Source organism: Acinonyx jubatus, chromosome B2 (genome assembly GCF_027475565.1).
Source record: "Acinonyx jubatus isolate Ajub_Pintada_27869175 chromosome B2, VMU_Ajub_asm_v1.0, whole genome shotgun sequence".
In the NCBI taxonomy this organism is placed as follows: domain Eukaryota; kingdom Metazoa; phylum Chordata; class Mammalia; order Carnivora; family Felidae; genus Acinonyx; species Acinonyx jubatus.
Window position 1 is genome coordinate 111,577,197 of NC_069385.1, and position 27,056 is coordinate 111,604,252.

At 49.0% G+C, this 27,056-nt stretch overlaps 1 long non-coding RNA gene across 3 annotated transcripts; it reads left to right on the forward strand.

Moving 5' to 3' along the window:
* The first annotated feature begins 2,696 nt into the window (after positions 1–2,696).
* On the forward strand, positions 2,697–23,729 carry LOC106972768 (uncharacterized). 3 transcript variants are annotated; one of them, XR_003419632.2, is made up of 4 exons: positions 2,697–2,796; positions 19,070–19,162; positions 19,803–19,902; positions 23,377–23,729. It is a non-coding gene; the product is annotated as an uncharacterized LOC106972768 (long non-coding RNA). The 3 variants fall into 3 exon arrangements; XR_001429892.3 differs by having other exon boundaries at positions 2,701–2,796; positions 19,057–19,162; XR_003419631.2 differs by lacking the exon at positions 2,697–2,796 and having other exon boundaries at positions 18,053–19,162.
* The last annotated feature ends 3,327 nt before the right edge of the window (positions 23,730–27,056 follow it).

The window sequence follows — 27,056 nt, forward strand, 5'->3', positions numbered from 1 at the left end:
TGGTAGCTCCTTTCCCCCAAATTTGGACATCCACCCCCTTCATGGAAGGAGGAGGAGGAGGAGGAAAAGGGGGAGGAGGGGAGCAGGACAATGGGAAAGCTGGGGAACCCTGCTAGGTTTCTTAGAGTAGCATAGTTGGGGTTTCCTCCAACCAGCAAGGAGAGGAACGGATCCTGTTGTCTAGACTATGACAGAGCTCTAATTACCCTACATTCCAGTCTGAACACTTTCACGCCTCTGAGCCTCTGCTCATGCTGTTCCCACTCCATGGGATGCCCTTCCCTCCTTCACCTGGCTACTCCTTGCTCACCCTTTAAGACTTGGCTCCTGTGGGAATCTTCTCTGAGCCCCTTGCCAGTCAGGAGGCAGGGGCACATTTTGGATGTTCCCTCAGCAGGCTACATTTTTCTAACTCCCTGGGCTCATCCCCACTGCATAGTTATTGCCCATTTCTTGTCTGTTTCCCATTTAAGGCTGAGAAGTGGGCAGCTAGGGGTCTTATTTATCTTTTAATCCCTGACATCTGGCACAGTGCCGGGCGCACGTTTTTATCCACCTTTCAGCTTTCATACACCTTTTAACTTAAGCCCCTTCAATTGTCCTGGAATTTCCTCACTGGTTCCTTTGTGCCAAGGCTGATGGGGCTTTTCTACCAGGAAGAGGGAACTAGGAAAGGGAAGGATCGCTGGGGTGGTGGTGAGGGCATGGTGCCCTCTAGTGGCCAGGTGCAGGGGCGGCTGCAGGGTCCCTACAGGAGAAAGAGGGGAGGGGCCAGGTGCGCCTGGGGCGCTCAGTAAGACCAATGAACTTCCCCCACGGGCAAACAAACGAGTGGGGGGCCGCTGTGTTAACTGTTTCCCCAGCGCGGCTTGGAGCAGTCCCCCTCATGGACCCACGTAGGGCTGTGGCTTGGCTTACAAGTAATTGAAAAGCAGGAGGAAGCCCAGAGACTGCCCCCCGGTGGAGAGGAGGAGGCAGACGCGTGGAGGAGCGTGGGGGGCATGCTGAGGGTGGGAGGAGGGACGCAGAGAACCTAGAGGTGTGATCTGGGAGAGGGTCATGTCTCCTGCTGAGAGGCTGACGAAAGCGGACAACAGAGAGGCCCTTCAGGTAGGGGGACCTGACCAGTTTTCTCTTGCAGGGAAACCATATTTGAAAGCCTCTTGCTCCTCCCAGCATCCTTCCTGTGTTGACATCCTGGGATCCATGAGGCTCCCATGATGCCCCTCAGTCTCAGACCCGCAAACCAGAGTTGGCAGGTGCTGGTCAGGGTCCTCTCCCTTCTTGTCATAAGGCACTAGGAACATTATTAGATATTTATCTGCTTCCCACACCTTTGGGACATCACGCCCCCAGTCACCCTTTGTGCTTGGCCCTTTGTAGGGCCAGGAAAGGGCCCACCAAGACCTCCTGAGCAGCCAGCCTATCTCCCCAATGTACAGCTCCCTTTCAACCAAGCTTCGCTGCCTGGGTGGCACGTAAGTCTCTCTGCTGCTATATGAACCCACGTCCGCTGGTTCTGTTCCCTCCCCCAAACTAGAGGGGTGCTGATTAGCATCCACCTGCCTCTCTCAGTCCCATTTAACTCCCACTTCCCCTAGGCTTTCCCTACAGGGTTTTTTTTTTTTTTTTGCCCCCACTCTTCATCCTTTCTCCTATTGGCTCTGGCTCCACCCCAGAACCTCCAAATCCTTCTTAAATGTGACAGCTAAAATAAGATCCGGGAGAAGGCCAAGTGCAGTGGGATGATCGCACCCTGTCTTGCATGTGCTGCTTCCTCCTTCCTGGGTCCTGTCCCAGAGGTGTAGGCTGGCCTGTCACTGAGGATGTTATCAGGCTTGTGTCCCCTGCGATCCTGGGTCCCCTTGGGTTTTCTCCTTGCCTCCTCCAGGATGGGCAAGGCTGGTGTTTTACTTCTAAAGGCCTTGCCTTATATTTCATGCATCCTGAATGGATTGTTTTTCTAACCCATCAAGCTTCCCCTGAATTATATCCCGGCTTCCTTGAAACTGTGTTTTCCTTCTGGTGCCCCAGGATAAGCCAGGATCTAGCTCTAAGATGCACTTAGCTGGCTTTGGTTTGTTCATTTGTTCACCTACCCACCCATTTAGTCAACAGTTACTTACTGGGTTTCTCTGCACCAGCCCCTCTGCTGGCTTGCGGATGCCTAAGGCAGCCCCTGGCTTCCACGGAGGTTGTGGTCTTAGCAAAAAACATAGAAATGGGACAAGGGCTGTCCAGGGGCCTGGGAGAAAATATGAGGGGGACTAACCATCTCTCTGGGAGAACGCATTATGGCTTAGAACTCCATTTCTGTAACGCCAGGTATGCTGCGGTAAACAAAATTAAAAAACACCAACCAAACAAACAAAACAAACCTCCAACTCTCAGTATGTTAACACAATAAAGTTTTGTTGTTGTCGTTGTTTTCTAATTCGTGCATTCCAATGTAGGTTTTGACTCCCCAGGGCAGCCATCCTCGCTAGAGATTCTGCTGCTTCTATCCTCCGGCATCATGTCAACACGGGTCAACGGGTCAACATCCAGGTTGGCGGTGGCAGGGAAAGAAGATGTGGCGGAACTCACACGTGCTTTGAAGGGTCTTGGACTTCAAGACACCCACCGCACCCCTGCCCACACGCCATTGGCCGGGACTGGTCACGTGGCCCGTGCCGCCGCGCAGGGGATGCTGGGAGATTCCGCCTTGCCACGTGCTCAGGTGGAGGAGATGGATTGGTGAGCGCGTAGTGTTGTCTCTCCCACAGCGACCCGCAGGGTGGAGTTGGGGAAGAAAAGGTCAGTGAGTCCCCATTACCACAATCAGCCGTCTCTCTTTAGCCACCTGCCTTCAAGTGTCAAAGGAGCTCTTGCTCTTCTAGAAGGGGGCCAGGGCCATGGGGCGCCTGGGTGGCACAGTCGGTTAAGCGTCCGACTTCAGCCAGGTCACGATCTCACGGTCCGTGAGTTCGAGCCCCGCATCAGGCTCTGGGCTGATGGCTCGGAGCCTGGAGCCTGTTTCCGATTCTGTGTCTCCCTCTCTCTCTGCCCCTCCCCCGTTCATGCTCTATCTCTCTCTGTCCCAAAAAAAGTAAATAAACGTTGAAAAAAAAAAAATTTAGAAGGGGGCCAGGGCCAGAAGCCCGACATATCCTACCGGGGGAGGCCCTCCACAGGGTCCCATCCTTGGGGCAGTGGGCGGAGATCTTGGCTCCACCCTGAAATGGCAGTGGGCTTGGTCAGGGGGCCTCGAGGTCTCAGCACAGGGTGGTTTGGGGATCCCACTGTGTTGGTCTTGGGCCTGTTGTTGTCAAATCCCTGCCTTGCCTTTCCCCTGCATCTCATCGCTACCGGCTGCCTTCCGCAGACTCTATGTCTGACTCCCAGAGGGGAGTGCAGGGTCGGGAAAGAAGCAGCAGGGGATGGCCCCTCTCTCCCTGCCTGGAGCAGCTGTGGCCCAGCTCCTCCTCTGGCGGCCATCACGGTCCCAGCTGTCCCAGGTGACCCCAACTCCCCAGGCTCTGTCAGTAGCCCCCCTTCCCTTTCTCTGTCCAGCTCCGGGGCTGGCGGTGGCTCCTGGAGGTTTGCTAATTTCTGAATTACTTCACTGCTCCATTTGGCTCTTGGCTCCTCCAACATCTGTGTAACCAGGGCCTGCAATACATTGCCTCCATTGTGTACTTGAATTGATTTCTGTTTTCCCATTTAGATACAGACTGGGACACCATGGACTTGGCAGGACCCTGGTAGGGGGCGGGGGAGGGAAGCGGGCAGAATGGCGTGGCTGTCAAGTGAGGTAGAAAATATGACAAATAGAGATGAGGTACAGATGATGGTCCCCTCCCTACCCCCTCTTTGTGGTCTCCAATACAGACATCCTCCCAAGGGCTGTGTCCTCCAAATTGGTCCCCGGCAATAAAAGGGAGGGGGTAAGCATGCATTAGAAACAGACCCTGGCTGAGCTGGTCCTGAGGCAGAAGGGAAAATAGGCAGAGCCGAGTCCTCTGAGTTAGGGCAGAACTTTCTAGGAGCCCCTGCAGTCAAGGCCTGTGTTGCCCCATCCATCCCAAAGCCTTGTGCTGGGAAAGCTCATGGGGAGACGTTCGGGTGCAGGCAGGGCCTTGCCTTGTCACATCAATCACCCCCAGGAAGGGGACCAGCTTCTCAGCCAGTGTGATGGGCGAACTCTGCCATCCATCGCGGCCCAGCTCACAGCAGTCCTGGCTGTGCAGGCAGCAGGCAGTAGGCAGCAGAGTTCTCTGTATGCAGAAGAACAGCTTTGAGGCAGGGAAATAAATAAAATCAGAAATCATAAATAAAACCACTGGCCTTGTGTGTGGGGGGGGGGGGGTGGTGGTGAACCAGCAGCCCCCTGGGGAGCTAGGCTCTGCTTCCAAGGAGGTGATTAAATTCCAAGCCAACCCAGCACCATCCCCAGGAAAGGCAGGGCCGGGACTGTGGGGCTGCAGGAGAGGAATACAATCACAAAATGTTAGAAAACCGAGGGATTTCAGACCAAGAATCAGAACTTTGAAATTTGGAAGGACCTTCCCGGTGGCTCTCAACCCTGGCTTCACATTGGGAATAATGTGGTACCTCTTTGAAAAACTAGAAAGGCCCTAAAGATGCTGACTCAGCAAGGCTGGATGGGGGGGGGGGGGGGAGGGGGCTCAGCTCCTCCGATGGTCTTGAAACGCACTCTAGTCCAGAAGCTTCAGGCGCCACTGATAAGGAATCCAGGGGTTCTGAGAGCAGTGCCAAGGGGTTCCTCCACTAAAATCGAATCATGCAGCTCTCTTCCCAATGCACAGAAGAAATCAGGGTAATGAATAGAATGTTCTGTATTTAAAGTTTTCCCCCATAAATTTTCCCTCTCCTTTTGGCACCTGCTGCTGCGTGCCTGCCAGTAATCAGTGAGAAACCAATCTGAACAGAAAATCTCAGAAGCCATTGATCACGTCTACTTTGACGACACTTTTTTTTTTTTTTTTTTTTTTTTTGGTAAGCCCATGTGCTCAAGCTTATGTTTTGTATTGTGTTTCTAAGACAAATTTAATTAAACGTAACGTTTTCAGGCAATTTAAGCTCTGGATAAGAAAATCAGGTAGCAGTTCCCTCAAATCTTCTTTAGAACAAAGTGAGTAAATAAATAAGACTCCATCTTTTGACCGTCTTCAAAGCGTCCATAACAGGTGGTACCTTCCTAGAGGTCAAGACCCCAAATCCCAGAATTAGTCTGCCAGAGGTGAATGTCAGCCCCACTGATAATTAGACAATGACCTTGAATATGATAATTAACCTCCCTCTGCCTTAGTTTCTCCGTATGGGAACAGGGATAATAAATAGGATCCACATCACGTGGCTGTTGTGAGGCCTAAATAAATCTGTATATGTAAAGCTCTTCCAGCAGCACTGGGCACACAGAAATGCTATTAGCTAAACCCATTTGAGGATTCAGTAGGGGTGTGGGATAGCAGAGTTAGTATCTTTAAAGAGGGTGCTTTAGTCAAAGGAATAGTCTTTTTTTCCATTGGTTTTTTTTTTAACTTAATTTTTTAGAACAGTTTTAGGTTTGTGGCAAAATTAAAGTGAAGGCACAAAAATTTCCCAGACACCTACTGCCCTCACACATGCACAGCCTCCCCATTGTGAACATCACTCACCAAGTGGTACATTTGTTACATCTGATGAACTTACATTGATACATCATTATCTCCCAAAGTCCATAGTTTACATTAGGGTTCACTCTCAGTGTTGTGTACATTCTTTGGGTTTGTACAAATGTGTAATGACATGTATCCATCATGATGGTATCATAGAGACCATTTTCACTGCCCTAACTAAAACAATCCTCTGTGCTCTGCCTATTCATCCCTGGCAACCCCTCATCTTTTTATCTTTTTATCTTTTTATCTTTTTATCTTTATCTTTTTATCTTTTACCCCTTATCTTTTCATGGCTTGACACACCATTTCTTTCTAGCACTACATAACATTCCATTGTCTGGATGTGCCACAGTTTGTTTATCCATCCCCCTACGGAAGGGTGTCTTGGTTGTTTCTGTGTTTTGCCGAATATGAATAAAGCTGCTGTAAACATCCATGTGCAGACTTTTATAAGTTTTCAACTCCGTTGGGTAAATACCAATGAGAACAATTGCTGGACTGGATGGTCAGAGTGTGTTTAGTTTTGTCAGAAACCGCTAAACTGTCTTCCAAAGAGACTACGGTTTTGCATTCCCACCAGCAATGTATGAGAGTTCCCGTTGCTCCCCGTCCACATCAGCATTTGGTGCTGTCAGTGCTCTGGCTCGTGGTTATTCTAATAGCTGTGTGGTGCTAGCTCGTTGCTTTAACTTGCATTTCCCTGATGACATATGAGGTGGAGCATCTTTCCACATCTCTCTTGCCATCTGTATTTTCTTTGGTAGGGTGTCTGTTAAGGTCTTTGGCTCATTTTTTAAATTGGGTTATTTGCCTATTGTTGAGCTTGAAGAGTTCTTTGTATATTTTAGATAACAATCTTTTGTCAGATGTGTCTCTTGCAAGTATTTTCTCCCAGTCTGTGACTTGTCTTCTCATTCTCTTGATGTAATTTTTTAATCACACAATAATCCGTGAGTCATTCTCCTTCTGAAAACCCAAACAATATAGCAGTCTCTAGAATTACAAAGTAACAGCCCTTCCTTCTGGAGAGAGAGCCACTGCTCTCCAGCAGTTTGAGGACAGCTAAGTCTTCTTTTGGGAATCCATAAGTATCTGAAGACACTTGTCCTGTTCTCTAGGGACAGACAGTATTGGAGGGCAGACAGACAGGCAAATAAAGCACAGCAGAAGGTGGTGACTGGAAAAAAGGCATCTAAGAGGAAAAAGCGCACGTCCTTTTCCAGCATTCCCTGTGAGGAAGGTTGCAGAGTAGCTCTGGTGCCAGGAGCCAGACCAGTGGTTCTCAAAGTGTGGCTTTGGACCAGCAGCATCAGCATCAACATCACAGGGAGGCTTGTTAGAAATGAAATCCTGGGGCCCACCTCGACCTGTGAGTCAGAAGCTCCGGGAGTAGGGTACAGCAGTCTGAATTTTGACAAGCCCTTGAGAAGATTCTGCTGTGCCCTGAAGGCTGAGAGCCACTGCCTTAGAACTAATCCCTCCAGAGCCATTCCCTGAGACTCCCTGTTCTGCAGCCTGTGACCAAGGAGGGCTGTGGACAAAATGGCTTCCAAGCTGTCCAGGAAGATGATGCCACAGGCATAAGGTCACCCACAGGGGCAGTGAGCGGGGCAGTGAAAGGCACAGAGCAGCTGCCCACTGTGTGGGGGTGGGGGTACAGGTGGAGAGGAATCACCTTAGCTATTTCTCCTTCAGGCCAGACCTTTTCCTGGGAGACATGTCTTAGCCCCTTCCCTTTGCTTAAGGGAAGTGTCACTGCACAAGGCTTAACGGATTCCTCTGGAGGAGGCAGCAAAGTGCACACACCATCCATAATGAATGAGCCCATTTCCTGTGTGAATCAGGCAGGAGCTGGGACAGATTAGCCCTGGTAATGGAGTTAAAGGCAAGCTCATCTGTTTGCAAGACTGTTGGGAAGTCCAAGTCCCTTTGTGCAGCTCTGTTTTTTGGGAATGGAGCAGAGAAGACAGCATCACGTCCCCTTGAGAGAGTCTGTTGCCTGGGCTTCTTCATGTAGACATTTTTAGGAGTGGCGGGAGGAACGTGAAAGCCTTGTTCCACAGCCTAAGACCCTGACTTGGTATAGTCATGGATGAAGCCCTTCGGCCTCTTGCATTTCACCCCTGCCCCACCTAAGACCCAGTTCTGGTTGGTGGGTAGGTGGGGGAACTCTGCTGCTTCCTCAGTATGAACTAATGATTTCTTCTTCTGAGGTTCACCTGTTTCTGGAGTCCCATGAGTTAAGATTACAAAAGAACCATTGATATCCCATTAAACCAACTTGGATCCGCCCCGGGCCCAGGTCTGCAAGAGAGCAAATTACCAGGGGAGGAAAGGCAGTGAGACCCAAGGCTCCCCTCTTGCCCCCCGAGTCACCCTCCCTTGAGTTCTCCCCATCATTACCACCACCACCACTTGGCTGACCTTGGGAGCACCATGGCTCCTTTAAGGCAGTTTTCCAATCAGGCCACATTTTCTTTCATCCTTTCCTAGGCTGGGACAGTCAAACAAGGCTTTACTGGAAGCTCAAGGATATGATAAGAAAAAAAAAAAAAAATGCAAAGGATTATAGGCAAATGGCCAATCTGGCTCACAGAGACATTCCTCCTTGGGGTGGTCTGGCCCCTTTCCTCCCTACCCTGTACCAGCCTCATTGCGATGATGCCATCTTGGTTCCCATGCTGAAAGCTCCTGCCTGGAAAACAGCCCCTTTGTGCCTGGGATCTAGGAAAATGAGGCCCAGGGAGAGAACGATGTTCCCCTCTGTAATCTAGGAACTACCTTCAGAGTTCTGGGTGTCTGAGGACTCCACACTTCTGGGTAAGACTGAAAAGGAGTATAAGAACACTCTCTTTAGGGGAGATACTGTCCCTTCCCCACAAAGGGGTAGTGCCAACAGGCACCAAAACTGGGTTAGGTACCAACACAATAAGCCTAAATCAATTCCAAAGGTAAATAAGCAGAGAACTGAGGGCCATTACTCTGGAGACATGCCCATACCCCTGCTTGGTCCCTAGATGACCAACATTGGCCTTTACCAAGCTGCTGTACCCTCTTGACATTGACCTCATGCCCAAAGATGCACTTGGTCCTACCCTCCTGCATCCCTCCCCTCCACCCTCCTCTTATGGTGGGCAGGCTTTGTTCCCCATCCTGGGGCTCCCAGTCTTCTTCTCCAGCTGAGGTTAACCTCTCAGTACATAAGTCATGACTGGAGGGGCTGCACTAAAGGTTTCCAGAATGACTTGAAGGTATCTTCCGGAATTACTTGAAGGTATCTAAGAATCTATAGCAAATGTGGGCCTACACCCACACAAAACACTGTCCAGGGTTAGAGTTGACTTGCAAGTCCCCAGTCACCAGCCACATCCGAGGAAGCCAGGCCCTAAGGCGGAGGGTCCAAGGGCTGAGACCCTTGCTGCTCTTTCCTGGGGTAGCCCAGGTTTCAGGTGAGTGCATGCCATTCTTCATGGAGGAAGTTACCCCCTGCCTTTGCTAAAAACCTTCTTATGACTCCCAACACCCACTGTGGATAAACTCCAAATAGCTCAAGGTCCTTGGCCCTGCCTGGGTGCCAAACCCAGCTCCATGCCACTTGTCAGTACCCACCCCATCCTTTGCCTTGTGAACTCTGACCTATACGGTTGGGAGCCCTCCCTGAGCATCGAGAAGGAGTTCCTCAAGCTCTTCTGCATTCCCTCAGCACCTGTGTTTCTGTCATGTCTCCCACAGGCCTCCTTACATCCTTTGGGAATGATCTATGAGCCCAACCTCCACAGCAGGCTGTGGGCCCCCAGCAGTGGTGGGGGGTGTTTTCCTGTACATCTTTGTCTCCCTGTAGCCCACACACTGTGGGACACATGGAAGATGCCAAATGAACAGGGAACTGAAGAGGCTTGGCCGATCCCTGGCCAGGAAGCCCCACAGAGCTCCAGAGAGCATGGATTCCCCAGGGACCCAGCCCCTACAAGGGCTAGCTTTTCCTCTGGTGGGACCCGCTTGCATTCCCAGAATGTCTCTTTTTCCTCCCCAATGCTAAAGCAGAAACAACAAGGGAAGGAAATATGTGGAAACCCATCAGATGACTTTCCTTATTGTCTCTACGCCAGGTGTCCTTGGAGGGGTCAGAGCCCACTCTCCACTCCTCCCACCTGGCATATGGCTCCTTTGTAACAGGCAGGCCTAATTTTATAGTCAGAGGGAGGCAGCAAAGATGGAAACCTGCTTCAGGGACTTTAGCATCCTTGCCTCCTGTGGGATCAGTCTCCTTCCCAGAGAGCAGGCTTTCAGGACCCAGAGCCAAGACCATTTTAAGATGTGGGCAAAGAGAGTGTTTGCTGGGAGGTATGGTGTGCAAGGGAAGCTGTCTCAGGGAGTGGCAGGTCCCCCTCTTCCTCAAATACATCTGCCCACTGACTGTAACATTACTCAGAGGGCCAGTGTGGACACTTCATTCTTGGGGACTTGGGTTTAGACTAGAATTCACATGTGCCTGAGAGGGATAATAACTTAAGCAGTTATCAGTATACTCTTCAGGAAGAGTCACTTTAACAAATAATGAGAACTGTCTTAGCTAGGGCTAACTAACACAATGCCATAGATTTGGTGGCTTAAATAGTGGAAATTTATTTCTTAACAGTTCTGGAAGCTGGAAGTCTGAGATCAGGATGCCAGCATGGCCGGGTTCTAAGGAGAGCCTCCTTCCTGTCTTATACACAGTCTTCTTGGGCTGTGTCCTCATCCTGCAGAGAGAGCGCTCTGCTGTCTCTTCCTCTTCTTATAAGGCCACTAATCTCATCATGGGGCTCCACCCTCGTGACCTCATCACCTCCCTGAGGCCTCGCCTATAAATACCACCACCTTAGGGCTTCAACATATGAATTTGGAAGGGACACAACTATTCAATCCATGGCATTCTACCTCTTGTCTCCCTAAACTTCTGTCCCTCTCACATGCAAAATATATCCATTCCATCCCAACAGCCCTAAGAACCTTAATTAATTTCAGCATCAACTTTAAACTTTAAAATCCAAAGTTTCATCTGAGTATCTATACCAGACACGGGTGAGACTCAGGTATGATTCCCTCTCCATCTGTTCACCTGTGAATCCAGGGGACACACTCCCATTGCAAAATGGGGAAACAGGAAAGAAGGAAGGGTGATGGGTCCCAAACAAGTCAAGCAAGGAAAACTTCACAAGATCTTAAATCTTGAGAATGATGCTCTTTGGTTCATTGCTCTACCTTCTGGACCCGCTGGGATGGGGGGTCCCACCTTTGCAGGTCTGCTGAGAGGGAGTCATGTCCCCAAGCCTCTGGGCAGCCCTGCCCCCAATCTTCCACAGGTTGTTCCCGGCCCCACATGTCTGCAGGGCAGTCCTGGGCCCTAGGCCTCAGGTCAGGGACTGTCTGGCCTATTGAAAATGAGACAGTGGCCCTGGTAGTCTCTGGATTGCCTCCAGGTCCAACTTCCCTCTTCTTGATGAATAGTGCATGCTCACATCAATAGCTCAATGATGTGGTCCTGGAGGAGCATCTAAGAAGTCCAACAGCTTCCTTCCACTTCATGTTATCTTCCCTGTCCCCTTTAGGTCAAGCTGTCTGTGTCATTGTGGTGTAATCCCATCTCTGCTCCTCCCTTCTGCTGAAATGGCTAGTAAGCCCATGAGTCCATTTGTGATCTCTTCATCAGATGGCTATTCAGCCATATTAGTGTTCTTTTCAGAACAAGATGTCTCAGTTGTTGCAATATGGATAGGCTGAGAAATTTCCCAGTCTTCCAGTTCTGGTTCCTTTTTGCTGAACAATTACCACTCTTTCAATGTTCTGCTTAGACATCACCTCAGCTAAGTATCCAGCTTCATCCCTCAAAAGTTTTACCTTCCACAAGATCTGAGAGGACAGTTCAGCCAAGTCCTTTGCCATTCCCTAACAAGGAATGCTCCGGTTTCCATGGACATGCTCCTCACTTCTGTTTGAGGCATCACCAGAATCACCTATATTTCTGAAATGCATCTCAAAACTCTTCAAGGATCTCCCATCACCCAGCTCCAAAGTCCCCTCCACATTTTTAGGTATTTGTATTTGTTGTAGTAACATCCCACTTCATACCAAAACCTGTCTTACTCAGCATAGGCTGCCATAACAAAAATGCCATAGACTGGGGTAGCTTAAACAACAGGAATTTATTTCTTACAGGGCCTGGAAGTCCAAGATCAGGAACTGTTGGTTCCTAGTGACAGAGCCTTCTTCCTGGCTTGCAGACTGCCACCTTCTTGCTATATCCTCACATGGCAGAGAGAGCCCTGATGTCTCCTCCTCTTCTCCTAAGGGCACTAAGCCCATTATGATGGCCTCATCCAAACTTAATTGTCTCCCAAAGACCTCATCTCTAAATAGGGCTTCAACATAGTAATTTGTTGTGGGGGGGGGGGCGGGGGGAGACACAATTTAGCCTATAGCAAGAACAATTCCATGCAAGAATAAGGGAGCTCATTTAAGTCTCCTGGACAGAAAAACTAAGGCAAACCTCCTATATTTTCATAGTGCTTCATATCAAGCAAGGATATTAATATGGTTGTTCAGGTTGTACACTGCACAAGCCTATCAGTTACCTGTCGCTTTAGAGACCTTGTAGATTTGAAAGCTTAATCTGACCATTTCATGACAGATAAGATGTATTTTTTTCTAAGAAAATGAGTATATTAAGATAAATTTCTAGTTTATAACACTAAAATGTCTTGAAGAAGGGTTCATTGTTTTTGTCCACACAAAACATAGTATATGAACTACATTAGACCTTATGCAAAATCTCCTTTGATTTCTTTTTTTAAAAGTTTACTCATTTATTTCGAGGGAGAGAGAATCCCAAGCAGGCTCTGCACTGACATTGCAGAGCCCAAGGTAGGGCTCAATCTCACAAACCATGAGATCATGACCTGAGCCAAAATCCAGAGTCAGATGCCTAACTAACTGAGCTACCCAGATGCTCCATCTCCTTTTGATATCTAACTCAAGATAATGCTATGAGTAGTTATTTGGGGTCCATTTTACTGGTGAGGAAGTTGAAATGAGGAGGATCAAATTCACCCAGGGGGTTAGTAAAGAACTAGCCTGCCTGTGATGCAGCCCAAGACAGAGCCTCTTTCCCACTGTGTCTGGCCACTTTAGACATGGTCCTGTGTCTGGTTCCACTACCTTCTATGAAGATGTTTGGGGTTTTTGTTTTATTTATTTATTTATTTATTTATTTATTTAAATTAGAGAGAGAGCATACATGAGAGGGGCGGGGGAGAGAGAGAGAGAGAGAGAGAGAGAGAGAGAGAGATTGAGAACCTTAGTCTGGCTCCATGCTCAGTGTGGAGCCTGATATGGGGCTCAAACCCACAACCCTGGGATCATGACCTGAGCTGAAATCAAGAGTCAGGCACTCAACTGACTGAGCCACTCAGGCGCTCCTATGAAAACATTTCTATTGATGGTCCCCCTTGAGGAGAAGCTGTGGAAGGACTGATCTCTCCACATCCTGCCTCTCCCAGGCATCCCCTCATCAGCTCTGCCAGGGAGCTCTCGCCCCACAAAAGAGCCACCTGGCTCAGGAGAATGGTGCACCAAGAGCTGGCATCCCCAACCCCAACTTGACCCTGATTGTTGAGCCCAGGGAAGGAGGAGGGCTCTTTGGACCTTCAGAGCTTGCTTTGCTGGAATATGGGGGCTGAAGTGAGGAGGAGATGGAACCCCAGAGTGTCCCTCAAGTGAGGTCTCACTAAAACATCTACGGGGAGATACACTGAGAAATGAATATGGATTTCTACTTTGCAATGAGATGGGGAATCCTCAGGTTCTTGTTTGAAATAATTAATTAATTAATAGTAAAATGAAGAACAATGCCGGTTGGAAGGGCTTGGAACTTCAGTCACTGAAACCTGTGAACCATTATTTCTTTTTAAATTGAGATATGGCATACATACAATAAAGTACACAGGTCTTAAGTGTACAGCTTATTGGGTTCTTATCTGTGGATATGCCTGTGTAACCATACAGCCCCCCAGCATGCTCCTGCCCAGGGGTCCTGGTGCCCCTTCCCAGTCTCCAACCCACCCCAGTGGTAACTGCTGTTCTGATCCCTGTCACGAAGACTACCTTTGTCTATTCTTGAACTTCATATAAATTGACTCATACAGTATGTTTCCTTTTGTGTCTGGCTTCTTTCACTCAACAAATATCTATGAGATTCATCTGTGTTGTTTTGTGTAACCATAGTTTGTTCCTTGTCTGTGCTGGATAGTATGTGTGAATGGTAGCCATGTGTGAATGTGCCACAAAGTATGTATCTGTTCTATTATTGATAAATATTGGCTAGCTTCTAGTTGGGGCCATGATGAACGTTCTTATAGGAATGTTCTTATGGGTGTTGTTTTATAGACACAAGCCCTGATTTCTCTAGGATAGATACCTATCATGAATTGCTGGGGTTTAGAGAGGCTTTCACAGCATGATTAGATGAGTGGGGGGACGAGGGGTAGGTCAGACAGACTTGTTTCAAGTGCCCATGTCATTACTGCTTGACCTTGGGTTGTCTACGTGCCTTTTCTGTGCCTCAGCACTCTCCATCTGTAAAATGAGGCCTAAGAAGACATCCCTCAGGTGGTCAGTGTAAGACTGCAAAGAGATAATATCTGTTAAGCACCTGGTACAGCACACTTTTCTTAGCACACTGAAGAAAATAATCATTTCTGGCTACTTTACTCCACCACTCATGTTTCACTAGCCTCAGTCCAGCCTCCCCTCAGGAAAAGAGTACCTGCATTCTTCACCAATAAGCCAGGTAAGATGTGTAGGTGGGACCCTGCCTTCAAAGCTTGTACTAGTCCCTTGTTCTAGAATGGCTTGCCCTCTATGGTGGATATGCATGGTTTGTTCTGCCCAAAACAGTATCCTCATCTTCTGGAAAGCTTCCCGTGAACCACATGGTTCTGGTGAGGACTGCTAATCATGGATCCCATTCCTGCCCCCACACCTCCAAGTCCAAGGGTTGATCACATGACACAGACCTGGCCAATCACAACCCTTCCCTAGGAGTTTCAGACAAGATCTCAGAAGAAAGAGCCCTCTCCTCTTTGCTCACAAAGTTTCCAGACAGACTCCTTGTCAGAGCTGGTCATTGATCAGTTTCTCAACAACTCCCTACCCTCTACCTACAACACAAAAAAAAAAAAGGTCAATGAGATCAGAGTTTACACTGAGGTGGGAAGCAGAGGAAAGAGAGGGAAGGAAACAGAGCTATTGACAACCATGTCTTTGGTTCCAGGTATTCATGAGGCCAGTGGCTTTGCTAGCCTTCTGAGTAATTTGGTTACACGAGGCAATAAATCTCTCATTCTTTTGAAGCCGCCTTTAGTTAGGTTTCTGTCTCTGGCTCCCAAGATAGTTCTGACAAATATACTCTGCATGAAGTGTTCAAACCAAAGGCCCTTGAGGGCCTACCTCTAATCTTTCTCAAGCTCCATCCACCTGGCCCTTCTCTTTGCACCAAACCATCACAAACCTGCTCTTTGCTTTTGAAGCCATGGCCAGTGGTCACTTGTTAAGCACACACCTGGAGTGTGCAGCCCCCGTGTGGGCTCTGGCTGCACAGAAGGCAAGTGGATGGCCTGGGCCCCCCGACCTTGAGCTTTGTACCATCCCTGCACAATTTCTCATAATTGCTCTCTGATTTATGCTCCTTTCCTTGGCATGGTATTGACAAACGGAAGATTTGATAGATTCTCTCCAGGTCATCTATTTAAGGTATCCTCAGTTAATGCAGGAAAGAAATGATGTTCGGTTTTTAAGTGATTGAACTCTAGCCGCATGTTATTTTTAGCAACATGCCCAAAGTCCTGAGCAGCTGCCCTGGCCTGAGTTGGGGAGTGGACCTGTTGGCCCCAGGGAGATGGATCCTGCCTGACTGCCGCCTTCCTATGTGGTCTCAGAAAACTCTAAAATCATATTCCCAGCAGTTCTCACCAGGAGAAGGTGCATAGTGAGAGGGCGAGACACCTGAACTCTGAAGCCAAAGACCAAATAAAGTTGAGGGAAGAGGGAAGAGAGTCCTGTCCACCCCTGTTCCAGTGCCTGCAGGACCCTAATGCCCCATTAGACTAGCCACCTGACATCCCCCCGTGAGAGGGAAGCCCTGACACGAGCTGTGATAGATCACATCATGTAGCTGCAATTGGTTACATCTCCCTCTATTCACACCCTTTGCCACACAACTTTGTTGTGTGTACTGACCTGGGTGGAGTAAGATCTATCCCTTGATTCACTTTCAGCTTGTCCAATGAGATATTTGTGGGGAGACATGAAGGAGGCTGGAAGTAGTGCCTCTTAAACCTCTACGCTCACATGGGGCACATGCTCAGGCCAGACTGATGGAGGATGAGAGACATGTGGGGCCGAACCAAGTCAGCCCGGTCCTCCTAGCCAAGTCCAGCCCATCTCAGCCAATAGCCATCCCACCTCCTGAGAGGTGAGTAAATCCAGCTGAGGCCAAAAGACCCAGACAGCTGAGCCCAGCTATTTCGATGTTCACAGTTTAAAGTCACTGAGTTTGGGGGTAGTTGGTTAGGTAGCATGAATTGTGGCTAATGCATAACTAATACATAGCCATAATGCAGAGGCTGTCAAATCACACATGTGCAGACAAGCCAGATGGGTAAGAATGGTGAACCACTGAAAGATCTGAGTTAAGGTATTTGAAGCCAAAAGGTTTTTTTTAAGTTTATTTATTTTGAGAGAGAGGGGTGGGGGGAGAAGGGCAGAGAGCGGGAGGGAGACAGAAAATCCCAAGCAGGCTCCACACTGATAGCACAGAACCCGATGCAGGGCTTGAACTCAGCAACCATGATATCATGACCTGAGCCAAAACCAAGAGTCTATCACTTAACCAGCTGAGCCCCAGGTGCTGCTGAAGCCAAGAGTTTTTTGAGAATTGCTTTTGAGGGTCTACAGTAACTAAAGTATTTATGTATGTACGTATATAAATTGTATATGTAAAGTTAACCAATTGTTTTCAGGCTGAGGCATGTCCTTTAAGGAAAAATAAACTCAATTATGATCAACTTATTGCTATGGCAGTGAGAGCTGTTAAATCATGTGGAAAATAATTTTAGCTGTTAGTCACATATTTTCCTTGCAATGGGTGCAAACCAAAAATGTTCTTTATCATAGGATTCTGTGCTTTTTGTTTCCTTTGGTTGTTTTAACTCTTACTCCTACATTTCTAGCAGCCTCTTCTCCTCCTCAGGTACCCAGTGCCCTAAGGCACTGGAATGGGAGTGGGATTTGAGGCATATTTTTCTTCCAGAATACTTCTACTGTTAGAAGAGAGGAAAAGGAGGTACGCCTGGGTGGCTCAGTTGGTTGAGCATCTGACTCTTGATTTCAGCTCATGTCATGATCCCACAGTTCATGAAATGGAACCCCACATCAGGCTCTGTGCTGACAGCATGGAGCCTGCCTCGGATTCTCTCTCTCCCTCTCTCTCTCTGTCCCTCCCCCACTCATGTGTGCACACATGCCCTCTCTCAAAATAAATATACATATAAAAAAAGAGAGGAAAAGGAGATCTTGGGGGACCTGAAAAGGGCTAAATGTGGCCATGGTGGCATATCCTTGAAGAGTCATATTTAATCTAATAAACCTGTGTGAAATTTGCCAGTGATTCTGGATTAATGGTCCCCTTAGGAGCCTTGCAGAAACAAACACAAGTCTTTTATGAAGGACACACGTTAAATACAGATTTCAAAGCATTCTCACAGATAAAATTGCGAAGAACATGAGTTCACAGTTTAAAAAACCAAACGCACAAGGAAACAAGCCACCATGAGCAAGCGTTCTCAGAAACAACCAACTGGAAATCAAATCACCAAAAATAAGAAGCATCATAATCTTCAGACACCCAGGACAAAAGGCTGATGTGTTTCAAGGATTGGAGGGCCACTGGAAGTATGGTGAAGCAAAGAACTACCAAAATTGACCAGTTTGCAAAAGAACTAAATAGGGCTTCCATAAACAAAGCCAATAAGTGAAATTAAAAACTCAATAAAAGAGGCAAATAGCATTGCTGGAGTGAGAATTTGTGAACTAGAAAATTGATGAGTTGACCTCACTGCCTAGGAACCTGGGTGTGTGGCATGAGGAGACTAGATCCCAGTTGCTGGAAGGACAGGGGGCAGCTGAACGGGAAGACAGGGGCGGGGTCAGCCCAGCAGCGTCGCATTCCCCGAAGTGAGATGGGCAGATAGAAAAGCATTGGCCACTGTACTTTCTCTGGTAGGAAGGACTTTGTGGAATTGCGGGGACAGAGAAGCGGGGGGCGGGGGGGGGGGGGTCTGGTCTATAAGACAGAAGCCAGTATTATAATAAGCTGCATCCAAAGGACCACCCAGAGTCACACCGTCCTTTGTAAGACAGTCACAGCAGGTGTCTTGGTTATCCGTTTGCTGTATAACAAGCCACCTCAAAACTTAGGGGCTTAAGACAACAGTGATCACTTATTTTGCTCAGGATGCTGCCATCTGGGCAGGGGTTGGTGGGGACAGCTGGCCTCTGCTCCCCATCGCATTAGCTGGGTTACTCAACTAGAGGTGGGAGGATCACTTTCCAAGTGGCCCATCTGGCTGGGGAGTTGGTGCTGGCTGTCAGCTAGGAGCCTGCTGGGTCCTCAGCTCCATATGTGTCTCTCTACCCACCATTTGTACTTCCTCACAGCATGGTGGCCGAGTCTCCAAACAGAAGGCAGAAGTGCATGACTTTTTTACTACCTAGCCTCCAAAGCCACATGGTGTCACTTTAGCTATACTCCATTGGTCGAGATAGTCACAAAGATCTGCCCTGGTTCAAGGAGGAGGGGGAGAGGGAAGGTTCTAGAAGAGCATATGGCATGAGAGATGCTGCTCCACCATCTTCAGAAAATGGCAATGTCAAAGCAGGTGATGGCAATCCAGGGTCAGGTGATGGCTAGACACCTAGGCAGGCAGCCAACCAAGGCGTCAGCACCCAACTGGGATTTGGTGGCAGGACCTCGGCCCCTGAGTTGGGGGACAGCTGATAAGAGCACAGCCAAGCCTGGGACTTTATCAGCAGATGGTGTAACAGAGTGGTCAAGAGCAGATTCTCGAACCAGATTCCCTGCATTTGAATCCTGGCTTCACCAATTAGTAGTTTAAGATCTGGGGCAAGGAGACTGACCCCTCTTGGCCTCGGTTTCCCCATCTGTTAAATGGGATAACAATAGAACATACCTCACAGGTTTGTTGTGAGGATTCAGCCAGTTAATAGAGGTAAGAGCTTAGAACAGTGTCTGGCCCTCAGCAAATGCTGTGTAAGGATAAGCTAATGTTGGTAATAGACTCTTTTCACAGAAAAGCACCAGAAACCAAACAGGGAACAGAACTGCCAAATGGTGTGTATCAGAGCTCCGAAGAGAGGCAGACTTCCAGGAATGAGAACTTCTGGTAACAAGAAGGATGCCCCTGGGGGGGCAGGGGTCCCAGAGGCCTGGGAGGAGTTGGGGCCTAAGGCGGATTCCTGGTGCATGAGGGAGGTGTCCTTGGAGCGGAGACAGTGGTCTCTCAGCCCAGGGCCTGGAGGTCCTGCCGGGCTCAGAGGCAATACCAAGTTCAAACACTATAAAATGCTCTGCAATGTTGTTCGAGCAATAAAAATAGCAAGGAGTCCTGAGGCTACTTAGAAATAGAACAACTGTTTTCTCCTTAATGAGCCGCCATACGCAGCATTTAATTAAAACTGCAAGAGCTTCCCAGGAACGTGGACCGAGGGAGCGTGCAAGGCGGGGTCACAGGCGCTTGCTTGTCAGGGCTGGGGGTGCCTCTCAGGGGCGGGGCGCAGGCGCACCCCCACCCCGCTCCTTTCTGCTTTCCAGTTTCCCAGGAACCCTCCTAATGGTTTCCACCGGCTCTTCGTCGTGGTGAACAGTCACTCTCCACTGGCTTCAAGTATCTGTGGGGCAGCCTAGGGTAACTTGCTTTGCCTCTCTGAGCTTTAGTTTCCCCATGTGGAAAGTAGAGATAATGAGGCATCCTTGATAGAGATACATCCTGGAGGTGCCCGACACTCGTTTTCTTCCCTCCCCAGACTGTCGTGCTCAGGACAGTGGATGCTTTGAGGGCTGCAGGTATCGTTTTCCAAGCCACATCCTGTACGGTGCTCCTTGGAAAGGGGCTTCCAAAGTCAGGTAAGTCTGGAAACGCGGTGCTCTTCAAGCACTCCTCCCCACTCGCAGGGGGCAAAAAACATGGGTATTTTAAATGCTCCAAGAAGTTCCCGTCTGAAGAATCCTGCTTTGTTGAACCTTGCGTGCTAAAATGTCTCACCGTGGAAACACTTTTAAACTGATTTAACATGAATTTTCTTTATTTGTTTCACCCATTAGCATCATGGGGGGGCAAAGGAAACACCGAGATGGCACAAATCACACGTGCACACCTCTTCATCTCTGTCAACTGTCTTCTCATCTGAGAAACGAGGGTAAGTAACACCCACCTTGCAGGTGGCTCTGAAGATTAGACTCAGTATACATAAAACACCCGCCCCACGGCCTGGCCCACGATGGGCCAGCCGGCAGTGAGCTGAAGCTGCTGTGACTTACACAGGCACACAGGTACAGGAAATGATACAGAAGGATGCGGATACCAAAGGTGAGAAATGAGGCAGGGCCTTGGCCAAAGAGGGTGAGACCAGCACAGGCTGACTGGGGCTGAGCCCAGGGGTCCTTAAGTCTCCTAGACCAACCCACGGATTGTTCCCAGCACCCGGGGCAGAGCGGGGCCTGCAGGAGAGGGATGCGTGGCCTTGGCAAGGGCTTGGCAGACCACTGGGCACAGGGGCAGGTAAGGAAGTCATTTATTAACTATATTTATTGAGCACCTACCACCTGCCCGGCACTCTTAGCCACAGAGGAAACATCAGTGAACCAAAGTCCCTGCCCTCGTGGAGGTTACACTGTCAACACATTTTCTTAAAATTAGTAATTCATTAGGTGAGAATAAGTGCAAAAATAAATAAATAAATAAGCCGAGTAAAGGGGTAGATAATGATGATGGGTGGGTGTTACTTCTAATAGGATGGTCAGGGAGAGCCTCTCAGAAGAGGTGATATGAGCAGAAAGTGAAGACAGGAAGGTGACTGCAGGTTCTCTGAGTCATTTCCTCCTCCTCCTCCTCCTCCTCCTCCTCCTCTTCCTCCTCCTCCTTAATGAGATCTATCTCTAAGGCCCCACAGACCTCCTCACCTGCTGAGCTAAGCAAGACCGGTTCAGGAACAGGCCTTCCTGGGGTGCAGTTCCAGAACTTGCCACAAGGTGGAGGTAGTGACTCTAACCCGGTCCAGGGGCCTAGAGTCTGTTGAGGAATCCAGAAGACCCTTGAATTCAAGGCTCCCGCCCCTAGAATCCTATCAAGGTTGAGAATAATCTCTGGCTGTCTGCAGCCACAGGCACCCCATATAATCTGAGGTGGTAAACACCTCCCACGGTGTGGTGGGGGCCTTTGGCCATCTGCCACCCGGTGTCTGGGAGGCTTGGGACTGGGGGAGGGAGAGAGAGTGAGAGCCCCACAGAACTTTCAGGGAGGCTGAGGGAGGGAGGGGTGCACAGCCCCCCAGCACAAGATCCAGGGGTCCCAGGGCTGAGACTGGCACCACCCAGAGAGCAGTTCCAGCCAGGACTTCTTCTCATGATGGGGGATGGCTGTGGAGGTTTAAGACATCCATCTGCCTCTGGCTGAGGGGCAAGGCAGGTGAGGAAGCGGAAAGTGGAGAGAGAATTGGCTATAAAAGCTGAGTCCTGAGTTCAGTACAGTCAGGCTTCGGGGAGTAACAACCACGCGTGTGCGGTTTATGGCTGGCTAGCTGCTCCTATAAATTCATCTGAGCATTGGGAGAGGCGGCTGTGAGCTTGCTGGTTGCCTGCCACGATTTGGGGTGAAGGGGACCCAATCAGAGCCCCCAGCCCTGTTTTCCCTTGGGCAGTAGCTACAGGACGGTCCTTGGTGGCAGAACCGCCAAGACCCCCTGTTTGGGGTCTTCCCCAAGCTCCCACTGGAAAGGTGGCTTGCTCCCCTTGGCAGCCAGGACCTACTTCCATCCCCCCTCACTGAGAGGATTGATTGCCTTCCCAGACTCATTCCAGGGAGGCAGAGTTGCAGGATTTCCACTTTACCTGGCATTTTGCTCCCCAGTAACGTGAACAGATGCTGCAGGGCTCTCTCTGAGGATCCCCAGGCAAGGAGGGTAGATTCTCCCCAGTGAGGTTCTTTGCTTTCCTCTGGGAGGAGAAATCCATTTCGCACTGCTCTGTGATTTCACTAACCTTTAAATGCACGGGCTGAGGACTCAGGTGTACCTCCACCTGTTCCCCGGCTCTCATCTTCTGGAAGAGGGGCAAATAATACTTAGCTGGCAGGGTCATTTGGTCAACTTAATAAGACAATATGTCTAAATGGCACCTGGCACCTCATCAGGACTCAACGAATAATAATTACATTTATGTCTGCAGAGGACGAGGTACACCTTCTTATCTATGATCTTGTTTATTCCACCGAACAACCCTGTTTGGCACCTTCCGCTTTTTCTTTTTTCTTATTTCGTAAATTTTTTTTTTTCCACAAGGAACATCTGAGAACGTTCTCATCATAACAGAATCGAGCATCATAATTCGGAGTAAAATACAAATGTTGCTCCTTACTATCCCCTCGGCGTATACCCTACCCCATCCTTCCACATACAACATATTCCCCAGAGGTAACTACTGGCGTAAGTTTGGTGTTCATGTTCCCAGACTTCAAATATATATACTTTTTTAGTGTTTATTTTTTTATTTTGAGAGAGAGTGTGCACATGAGCAGGAGAGGAGCAGAGAGAGAGAAAGAGAGAGAGAGAGAGAGAGAGAATCCCAAGCAGGCTCCACACGCTCAGCACAGAGCCTGACACAGGGCTCGAACCCATGAACCGTGAGATCATGACCTGAGCCAAAACCAAGAGTCAGATGCGCAACTGACTGAGCCACCCAAGTGCCCCTATATACTTTTTTTTTAAAGCAATACACTCTTTGGAGCTGTAAAATTCAGTTCCACGTTGGGTAGCATTAGATGAAGATTACCCTTCGAGTAAACTGGAGAATGTGCACACCCACAGCTGTTTCTTCCAGGCAGCATTTAGTTTCATATCAACCTCGATGTGCCAATTGCAAATGAGCTTCTTAAAACAGGCCTTCAGAAGGTGGTCTGGCAATACTATGTAAATAATTACCGGTAAGGTCTAGGTGTGTATGTGTATTCTCTGACTCACTTGTCTACCAAATGGCCACAACCTCTGTTCCAAGTTTGGATCGGGGGATAAGGCTACGTATCCCAGGGACGTGGTTCTTTGGGCCACTTTCTTTTGAAATGAGGAGCCAAGCACAGAGGATGTGTCTAGCTGCATAGAGGTTGGGTCAAGCCTAATTCTGGGTTCTGAGCTCTGTTTGGGCAGGGACAACAGTGTCCCGTGGACTCCGGGAACCTGTATGGCTGGAAGTGGGCCACCCAGTCCCCACCTGCTGTCCCCCAAGCTGTCCTGGGGCCTGGAAGCACAGTACCTGCTGAGCCGCAGAGTGTCCACGAGTGCTCTTCCCAGGCTCCACACTCTGTATGTTCTTTCACCCACTCCGCAGGCCAGCTGTAGGAGCCGGGTGTGCTGACCAGGGTCTCCCTTCTGTTGATGGAGACACTGAGCTTCGAGACGGAACACACCCAAGAACATACAACTAGAAAGTGGCAGCATTGGAACTGGAGCCAGCTGCCACGGGGGGGACTCACTCATACTTGTATACAAGTAACATGGGAGTACGTTCAGATTGTATGTGAAATAAACATGAAACTCTTTTCGGGCCCCAGAAGTCACCTCCCTCCATAGCTGACTGCCCTTATGTGTCAAGTTGTGTCCTTCACATACACGCACACAGTTGTGTCCTTTTCACACACACACACACACACACACACACACACTTGCTATTATAAAAATATAAAAGAGATTACACTATAAAAATATTGCTATGACCTTTCTTTACATAGCAATGTGTTTCCACATTCATGTATTTGGACCTATTGCCTTTAAAAAAAATTTTTTTTTAACATTTATTTATTCTTGAGAGACAGAGACAGAGCATGAGCAGGGGAGGGGCAGAAAGAGAGGGAGACACAGAATCCGAAGCAGGCTCCAGGCTCCCAGCTGTCAGCACAGAGCCTGACGCGGGGCCCGAACTCACGAACCGTGAGATCATGACTTGAGCCGAAGTTGGACACCTAACCGACTGAGCTACACAGGTGCCCCAGATACCATTTCTCTCTTCCAGAGCCTGAGATTCCTCCTGGCCCAGCTCCTTGGCTGTCAGCAACCTGCAGCCCACTGCCTGCCATGGCAGATAAAGTGTTATGTCATGTCTAGGGCTGCTTTGAAGCCGCAACAGCAGAGTTAATTGATTGAGACAGAGGTCACATGGCTCGCAAGACCTAAGTTATTTACTGTGTGACTCTTCAGGATGGTTTACCAAGCAATCCTTGCCCTTGATCTTATGACCTGATCAATCGCTCCTCCCTGGGAATGAAGGAGGTGGTCCTTGACCCCTTGTCCTGGTGGTCAGGGTGACCCAAAGCCTCTCACGTGCTCCACCGTGACCTGGCCTCTGGCCAGGGACTGTGCCCCACTGCCGGATGGCTACACACAAGCAGGAATACAGCCTGCAACAGGGACAGCCAGTCAGCCAGACAAAGGTATGACCCTACCCCATTCACAGCAAGGTGAGAGAGTTCTCCTGGAGGCAGCACTGGTGAGGGTGGAGGTGTGTGGGGGAGGGCAGACAGACAGGGTTCTTTCTGGAACAGTATCTGCCAGACTGCAGAGGGCTCATGTATCAGCAGCCATGGGCAGCCCGGCCATGCCGGCTTTGGCCTCAGGCAGAGGGTGGGTGTGGAGGGAGAGATGGAAGGAAGGCTGGTAGCATCTCAGGCAACTCTGGAAACTGAGATCAAGAGCTCTTGGACGCCACTCCTCCAGGGAGCCTTCCCCCTCAGGGGTCAAAACATCACACGGTCGGACTGTGTACCTCATTCTTGCCACTCTCAGTCATCCCTGGGACTCCACCATACCTCCTCTTCTACCCCTGCCCTGCACTGCTCTTGGGGTAACCATGAGGTAATGCCTTAGAAACTTCTAGTCTCACGGAAGCTGCTTTTTTCAAGGTCATCATTGACCTCCATGAGTCTGCATCCCACTGGTTAGTCACCTGTATCCTCATTTTACTGAGTCTCCCAACATCCTTCGACGTCTGCTTTGATACCCACTTGCTGTCCGCTCTGTTCCTGGAATATTCGTCTCCCAGCTGGTCCCATGGCTGGATTCTTCTCATCATTCCTGCCCCAGGTCAAAACGCATCTTCTCAGTAAAGTCTTCCTTGTTCCTCAGCTCCCGATGACCTCCACCCTGCACCATATCACACTCATGATTGCTTCAGAGCTTATTTATTTATCACTACTTGAAATTACATAGTTTACTGACTTGTCAAGAGATTAAGCCAAGGTTCTGGAGCCTGACTACCTGGGCACAAATCTCAGCTCTGCCATTTCTAGCTGTGAGACCTCTGACAGCCTATGGTCTCCCTGTGCCTCAGTTTCCACATCTGTGAAATGGAGGTGATAGAAATCAGTTGCATGAGCCAAATCCAACCTGCTGCCTGGTTTTGATCAACCAGCAAGTTAAGATTGGCTTTATGTTTTTAAATGGTTGGGAAAAAAAAAATCAAAAGAGGGATATTTTGCGACCTGTGAAAATTACATGAAATAAAAAGTTTCAGTGTTCACAAGCAGAGTTTTATGGAACATAGTTTTGCCCAGTGACTTACGTATTGTCCACGACTTCCTTACTGCTATGGAAGAGTTGAGCAGTTGTGACAGAGTGTATGGCCTGCAAAGCCTAAACTATTAAAGTTTGAAATATTGGGGCGCCTGGGTGGCTCAGTCGGTTAAGCGTCCAACCCTTGATTTCAGCTCAGGTCATGATCTCACAGTTTCATGAGTTCAAGCCCCACGTCAGGCTCTGTGCTGACCCTGCAGAGCCTGCTTGGGAATCTCTGTCTCCCTCTCTCTCTGCCCCTCCCTTGCTCATGCTCTCTCTATCTCTCTCAAATAAATAAACTTCAAAAATTATGAAAAAAATGCAAATGTCCTTTTAAAGAAACAGTTTAGGGGTTCCTGGGTGGCTCAGTTGGTTAAGCATCCAACTCTTGATTTCTGCTCAGGTCATGATCTCACACTTCATGAGATCAAACCCCACATTGGGCTCTGCACTGACAGCACGGAGCCTTGTTGGGATTCTCTCTCTTCCTCTCTCTGTGTCCCTCCTCCACTCATGTTTGCTCTCTCTCTCTCTCTCAAAATAAATAAATAAGTAAACTTAAGAAAAAAACTTAAAATATTTCCTATGTGGTTCTCTATAGGAAATGTTTGCTGACCTCTGGTATGAATGTCTGCCATCTAGGGTTGATCTAAGCAACTTAACATACGTAGAAGTCTTAGAATAGTGCCTGACGCAGGCACACAGGTGGAACTGTAGATGGACATCAGCCACATGCAAGTATCAGCTATTAGCTATCTGCCTTCCCTCTGTCATCCTGTCCGGTAGAATTTCCTCCAGTGATGGAAATGTCTCTGTCCTTGCTGCCCAGCGAGGTAGCCACTAGTCACATATGACCATTGAGCATTTGAAGTGTGGCTGGTGTGACTCAGGAATTCCATTTTTAATCCTAGTTAATTAAAACGAATTAAAAACATTTTCTTAAGTCTAGTTATTTTGAGACAGAGAGAGGGAGCACGCGTGCACCAGCGGGGGAGGGGCAGAGAGAAAAGGAGAGACAGCGAATCTCAAGCAGGCTCTGCACTGTCAGCGCAGAGCCTGCTTGTGGGACTTGAACTCACGAACTACGAGATCATGGCTTGAGCCGAAACCGAGAGTGGAACGCTCAACCAACTGAGCCACCGAGGCGTCCCTAACCAATTTCTATCTTTACTTAAAATGCCACGTGCAGCCGGTGCCTCCCATATTGGACAGCACCGCTGGAAAGCAAAGCCCCTTGAGAAAGTGCTTGCCTGGCGTATGGGGAGTGCTCTGTAAACTTGGACTCTACTTGGTTCTCCCCTCTTCTCTTTCCCCAGCCTTCCTCTGCCCTCATGGGCCTGTGCTTTTCCTTCACTGTTTGTCCCACTTTCTCTCCTTGGGACATGTCTTCCCTCTCCCCGCCGGCCTTCCCATCCATACCCTGCCCAGGCCCCACAGGCCCCTCCTCAGTGCCCATTGGCA